This window comes from Papio anubis, chromosome X (genome assembly GCF_008728515.1).
Source record: "Papio anubis isolate 15944 chromosome X, Panubis1.0, whole genome shotgun sequence".
NCBI classification, from domain to species: domain Eukaryota; kingdom Metazoa; phylum Chordata; class Mammalia; order Primates; family Cercopithecidae; genus Papio; species Papio anubis.
The window spans coordinates 80,745,533-80,752,295 of NC_044996.1; positions in this window are offsets into that span (position 1 = coordinate 80,745,533).

Here is a 6,763-nt window from a genome sequence, read left to right on the forward strand (position 1 = left end):
TGGGGGCTGGGCACAGTGGCTCATGTCTGTAATCCCAGCACTTTGGGAGGCTGAGGCTGGCAGATCAGGAAGTCAGGAGTTTGAGACCAGCCTGACCAACATGGTGAAACCCCGTCTCTATTAAAAACACACACACACACACACACAAATCAGCCGGGCATGGTGGGGCGTGCCTGTAATCTCAGCTACTCAGGAGGCTGAGGCAGGAGAATTGCTTGAACCCGGGAGGCGGAGCCTGCAGTGAGCTAAGATCACACCACTGCACTCCAGCCTGGGCAACAGAGCAAGACTCCATCTCAAAAAAAAAAAAAAAAAAAAAAGCAAATAGGATTGCCTCAAACTAAAAAAACTGTGCTAGAGTGGAGACAACCCATGAACTGGAAAAAAATTTGCAAATTATACATCGGGTAAGGGGCTAATATCCAAAATATACAAGGAGCTCCAACTGCTTAATAATAAGAAAACAAACAACCTTATTAAAAAAGGGCAAAGGATATTTCTCAAAAGAAGTCATACAGGCTGAGTGTGACGGCGCGCATCTGTAATCCCAGCAGGTTGGGAGTGCGAGGCCAGAGGATCTCTTCAGCCCAGGGGTTCCAGACGAGCCTGAGCAACATAGGGAGACTCTGTCTCCACCAAAAAAAAAAAGAAAAAAGATTAGCTGGGCATGGTGGCACATGCCTGTGGTCCCAGTTACTTGGGAGGCTGAGGTGGGAAGATTGCTTGAGCCCAGGAGGCCGAGGCTGCATGATTGCGCCACTGCACTCCAGCCTGGGTGACAGAGTGAGACCCTGCCTCCACCAACAACACAAAAACCCCAAACAAAACAAAACCAAACAAACAAAAGAGATAACATACATATGGTCAATAGATACCACTCGTCAATGAAAAAGTGCTCAACATCTGTACCCATGATCTTAGCCGAAAGGCCAAGAAGCGATTCAACATATCTAATCATCAGAGAAATGCAAATTAAAACTACAAGGAGATATTTTACCTCACTCCTGTTAGATTGTCTGTTATTAAAAAGATGAAAGATAAATACTGGCGAGGAAGTAGAGAAAAGGTAACCCTTATAAACTGTTGGTGGTATTGTAAATTAGCATGGCCATTTTGGAAGACAGTATGAAAGTTCCTCAAAAAACTAAGAATAGAATTACCATATAATCCAGTAATTCCACAACCAGGGATATTCCCAAAGGAATTGAAATCAGTATGCTGAAGAGATGTTTGCACTCCCTTGTTCATTGCAGCATTATTCACAACAGCCAAGATATGGAAACAACCTATGTATCCATCAAGGGATGAATGGATTAAGAAATGTGGTATACGGCTAAAGTGCGGTGGCTCATGCCTGTAATCTCAGCACTTTGGGAGGCCGTGGTGAGTGGATCATGAGGTCAGGAGTTCAAGACTGCTTGACCAACATGGTGAAACCCTGTCTCTACTAAAAATACAAAAAATTTAGCCGGGCGTGGTGACAGGTGCCTGTAATCCCAGCTACTTGGGAGGCTGAGGAAGGAGAATCGCTTGAACCTGGGAGGCAGAGATTGCAGTGAGCCGAGACTGCACCACTGCACTCCAGCCTGGGTAACAGAGTGAGACTCCATCTAAAAAAAAAAAAAAAAAAAAAATATATATATATATATATATATATATATGTATATATATTTTTTTTGTCATTTGTGGCTGGGTGCAGTGGCTCACATCTGTAATCCCAGCACTTTGGGAGACTGAGGTGGGTGGATCATTGAGGTCAGGAGTTTGAGAAAATTCTGTCATTTGTGACAACATGGATGAACCTAGGTGATATTATGTTAAGTTAGGTGAAATAAGCCAGGCACAGAAAGACAAATACCATATTATTTCGCTTATACGTGGAATCCAAAAAAGTCAAACTCATAGAAGTAGAGGGTAGAATGGTGGTTACCAGAGGCTGGACGGAGTGGGGAGGTGGATGGTAAAATGGGAGATATTGCCCAACAGGTACAAAGTTATAGCTAGGTAGCGGGAATAAGTTATGGTGTCCTATTGCACAACAAGATGACTATCATCAATTATAATGTATTGTGGGCCAGGTGTAGTGGCTCGTGCCTGTAATTCCAGCACTTTGGGAGGTGAAGTGGGGAGAATCATTTGAGCCCAGGAGTTTGAGACCACCTGGGCAACATAGTGAGACCCTGTCTCTAGAAAAAAAAAAATAGTCGAGTGTGGTGGTGCACATCTGTGATCACACCTACTTGGGAGCCTGAGGCAGGAGGGTCACCAGAGCCTGGGAGATGGAGGCTGCAGTGAGCTGTAATTGTGCCACTGCACTCCAGCCTAGGCAATAGAGTGAGACCCCGTCTCAAACAAACAAACAAACAAAAAACTAATGTATATTTCAAAATAGCTAAAAGAGGATTTTAAGTCTTCTTACTGTGAAGAAATGATACATATTTGAGGTGATAGATATGCTAATTACCCTGATTTGATCATTCCACAACATATACATGTATTGAAACATCACATTATATCCTATAAATATATACAATTACTATTTTTCAATTTAAAATAAGCCAAAAAACCCCACATCAAGTTCTCTTTCTAAAACTTCCCAAGCTTTTCTAGCTCACTGGCTCAAGTAAACCCACTACAATTCTTTGGCCTCATGAAGTCTCCAATTCACTGCCCCTCCTACCACACACGCTTTCTCTCTTTTCATCACTCTTCCAATCTTTTTTTTTTTTTTTTGAGACATGATCTCACTCTGTCACCCAGCTGGAGTGCAGTGGCATGATCACAGCTCACTGCAGCCTCGACCTCCTGGGCTCAAGTGATGCTTCCACTGCAGCCTTCCAAGCAGTTGGGACTACAGGCACTGGCCACCATGTCCAGATAATTTCTCTTCATGAGACGAGCCTGTTGCCCAGGCTGGTCTGGAACTCCTGGGCTCAGGTGATCCTCCCACCTCGGCCTCCCAAAGTGTTGGGATTATAGGCATGAGCCACTACACCCGGCCTCCTCCAAACTTTGCTTGCTCCCTTTTTCACTTAAATTCCTGAATTTATTATTATTATGACTCTTGCAAATACCTTCAGCTGCCTACACAATACTCCATAGTTCCCCTCCCCCCACCTCCTGGAGGAATCCGCACATTCATCTTCTTTATACTTTAACCTGTATAGTTGAGGATTGGTGGAAGCAATCACACAATGGGCAGGTTAGTGACAATCAACCTTAATCAACGAGGTCTTCAACATAGCTAAAAATCCCCCTTTACTCTTAATTCTCCCACTCTCTAAAACCACTCATTCTTACCTTATTCACATTCTTCAAATCTCTCCCTCCTACTCTCTGCTGTTGACTTTGCCTCATACTTTATTGAGAAAATGCATGCCCATCAGATAAGAACTCCTTCATTTTCCTGTGGAGTTTTAAAAATGAAAATAGTGTCTCTTTTTCTCCCTAATGATAAAAATATGTGTTTATTGTAGAAAATTTAAAAACACTGAAAAATGGGGCCGGATGCGGTGGCTCATGTCTGTAATCCCAGCACTTTGAGAGACCGAGGTGGGTGGATCCCCTGAGGCCAGGAGTTCAAGACCAGCCTGGCCAACATGGTGAAACTCCGTCTCTACCAAAAATACAAAAATGAGCTGGGTGTGGTGGTGCATGCTTGTCGTCCCAGCTACTTGGGAGACTGAGGCAGGAGAATCACTTGAACCAGAGGTGGAGGTTGCAGTGAGCTGAGATCATGCCACTGCACTCCAGCCTGGGCAACAGAGTGAGACCCTATCTCAAAAACAAAACAAAAAAACAGCTGGGCACGGTGGCTCACGCCTGTAATCCCAGCACTTTGGAAGGCCGAGGCAGGCAGATCACAAGGTCAAGAGACTGAGACCATCCTGGCCAACATGGCGAAATCCTATCTCTACTAAAAGTAAAAAAAAAAAAAAAAAGAAAGAAAGAAAGAAAGAAAAAAAATTAACTGGGCATGGTGAAGTGCGCCTGTAGTCCCAGCTACTCGGGAAGCTGAGGCAGAAAAGTTGCTCGAACCGGGGAGGCAGAGGTTGCAGTGAGCCGAGATTGTGCCATTGCACTCCAGCCTAGTGACAGAGCAAGACTTTGCAAAAAAACAAAACAAAACAAAACAAAACCCAAAAAACTGAAAGAAAGTAAAATTCTCCCAAATCTCACCACTCAGAGATAAACATTGTTAACATTTTGGTAAATACTCTTCCAGACATTTTTGTTTAAATATGCATTCGGTTTTACATAAATACATACCTTTTCTGAAAACATTTTTCTTCTAAAATCTCAACAGTAGAATGTAGACATTTCCCTAATTTTATAACTATGAAATTGTTATAAATTGTTTTCCAGGCTAGTCAAACTCCTGGTCTCAAGTGGTCCTCTTATCTTGGTCTCCCAAAGTGCTGGGGTTGTAGATGTGAGGCATTAAGCCCGGTTGTTTTTGCAATCTTTCGTTTTTTTATTTTTATTTTTATTTTTTATGAGGGGGCACCCTGATTTGAACCATCACAACAGTTTTCCTTTTCCTTTTCCTTTTTTTTTTTTTTTTTTTGAGATGGAGTCTCTCTTTGTCACCCAGGCTGGAGTGTGTGTCACGATCTTGGCTCCCTGCAATCTCCGCCTCCCGGGTTCAAGCCATTCTCCTGCCTTAGCCTCCCTCATAGGTGGGAATACAGGGACCCACCACCATGCCCAGCTAATTTTTGTATTTTTGGTAGACACGGGGTTTCACCATGTTGGCCAGACTGGTCTGGAACTCCTGACCCCAGGTGATCCACCTGCCTCAGCCTCCCAAAGTGCTGGGATTACAGGCATGAGCCACTGTGCCCAGCCATCACAACAGTTTTTAAAGGTTGTATGTGTATTCCAAACCATAATATATGTTCCATATACAACTAATGTAGTTGTATAACTTCACCAGTAGTCTGCTGGTGAACATTTACGTGGTTTACAATGTTTCGGTGAATGTTTCCGTTAATCTGTCTTTGCAAATTTTTCCAATTTCTTCTTTTGGAAAAATCCTAAAAGGGTAATTGTTGGGTGACAGGGTACACATATTTAAGATTTTGATACATATTGCCAAACTGCCTTTCTTCCAGAAAGTTGCATTAATTTAATTTGTATTCCTACCAACAGTGCCCAAGAGTGCCTGTTTTGTATATTTTGCCAAATTTAAGGTTTTCCTCATCTTTTTAACCTTTGCCAATCTGATAGATTAAAAATTTACCTTGCTTTGATTTGAATATCTACGATTACTAGTGAGGTTGAGTATCTTTTGTATTTTATTTTTAAAAAAGTTTTAATTAATTAATTAATATTTGAGCCAGAGGTCATCTGTCGCCCAGGCTGGAGTGCAATGGTATGATATCAGCTCACTGCAACCTTCACCTCCTGGGCTCAAGCAATCCTCTCACCTCAACCTCCAGAGTAGCTGGGACTACAAGTGTGCGTCACCAGGCCTGGCTAATTTTGTATAGAGACGAAGTCTCACAACATTCCCCAGGTTGGTCTCAAGCTCCTGGACTCAAGCAATCCTCCCGCCTCGGACTGCCAAAGTGCTAGGATTACAGGCATGTGCCTTCTGGTCCAACCGAGTATCTTTTTATGTGTTTGTTGGTTGTATTTTTTCCTGCGTAGTTTGTCTGATCATGTCCTTTGAGCTTTTATTCACCAGAGTATTTGTCTTTTTCTTTTTAATTTGAAGAGTTCTTTTTCTGTTAGAGATGTTAAGTCTCTATCTGTTACATGTGTTGAAAAAACCTTTTTTTAGTCTGTGGTTTGTCTTTCAGCCTTGCTTATAGTGCCACTCAGAAGAGTTATTTTTTTTAAATTTTATTTATTTATTTATTTTTATTATACTTTAAGTTCTAGGGTACATGTGTACAACGTGCAGGTTTGTTACATATGTACACTTGTGCCATGTTGGTGTGCTGCACCCATCAACTTGTCAGCACCCATCAACTCATCATTTACATCAGGTATAACTCCCAATGCCATCCCTCCCCCTCCCCCCTCCCCATAATAGGCCCCGGTGTGTGATGTTCCCCTTCCAGAGTCCAAGTGATCTCATTGTTCAATTCCCACCTATGAGTGAGAACATGCGGTATTTCGTTTTCTGTTCTTGTGATAGTTTGCTGAGAATGATGGTTTCCAGCTGCATCCATGTCCCTACAAAGGACACGAACTCATCCTTTTTTATGGCTGCATAGTATTCCATGGTGTATATGTGCCACATTTTCTTAATCCAGTCTGTCACTGATGGACATTTGGGTTGATTCCAAGTCTTTGCTATTGTGAATAGTGCTGCAATAAACATACGTGTGCATGTGTCTTTATAGCAGCATGATTTATAATCCTTCGGGTATATACCCAGTAATGGGATGGCTGGGTCATATGGTACTTCTAGTTCTAGATCTTTGAGGAATTGCCATACTGTTTTCCACAATGGTTGAACCAGTCTACAATCCCACCAACAGTGTAAAAGTGTTCCTATTTCTCCACATCCTCTCCAGCACCTGTTGTTTCCTAACTTTTTAATGATTGCCATTCTAACTGGTGTGAGATGGTATCTCATTGTGGTTTTGATTTGCATTTCTCTGATGACCAGTGATGACGAGCATTTTTTCATGTGCCTATTGACTGTATGCATGTCTTCTTTTGAGAAATGTCTGTTCATATCCGTTGCCCACTTTTTGATGGGGTTGTTTGTTTTTTTCTTGTAAATTTGTTTAAGTTCTTTGTAGGTTCT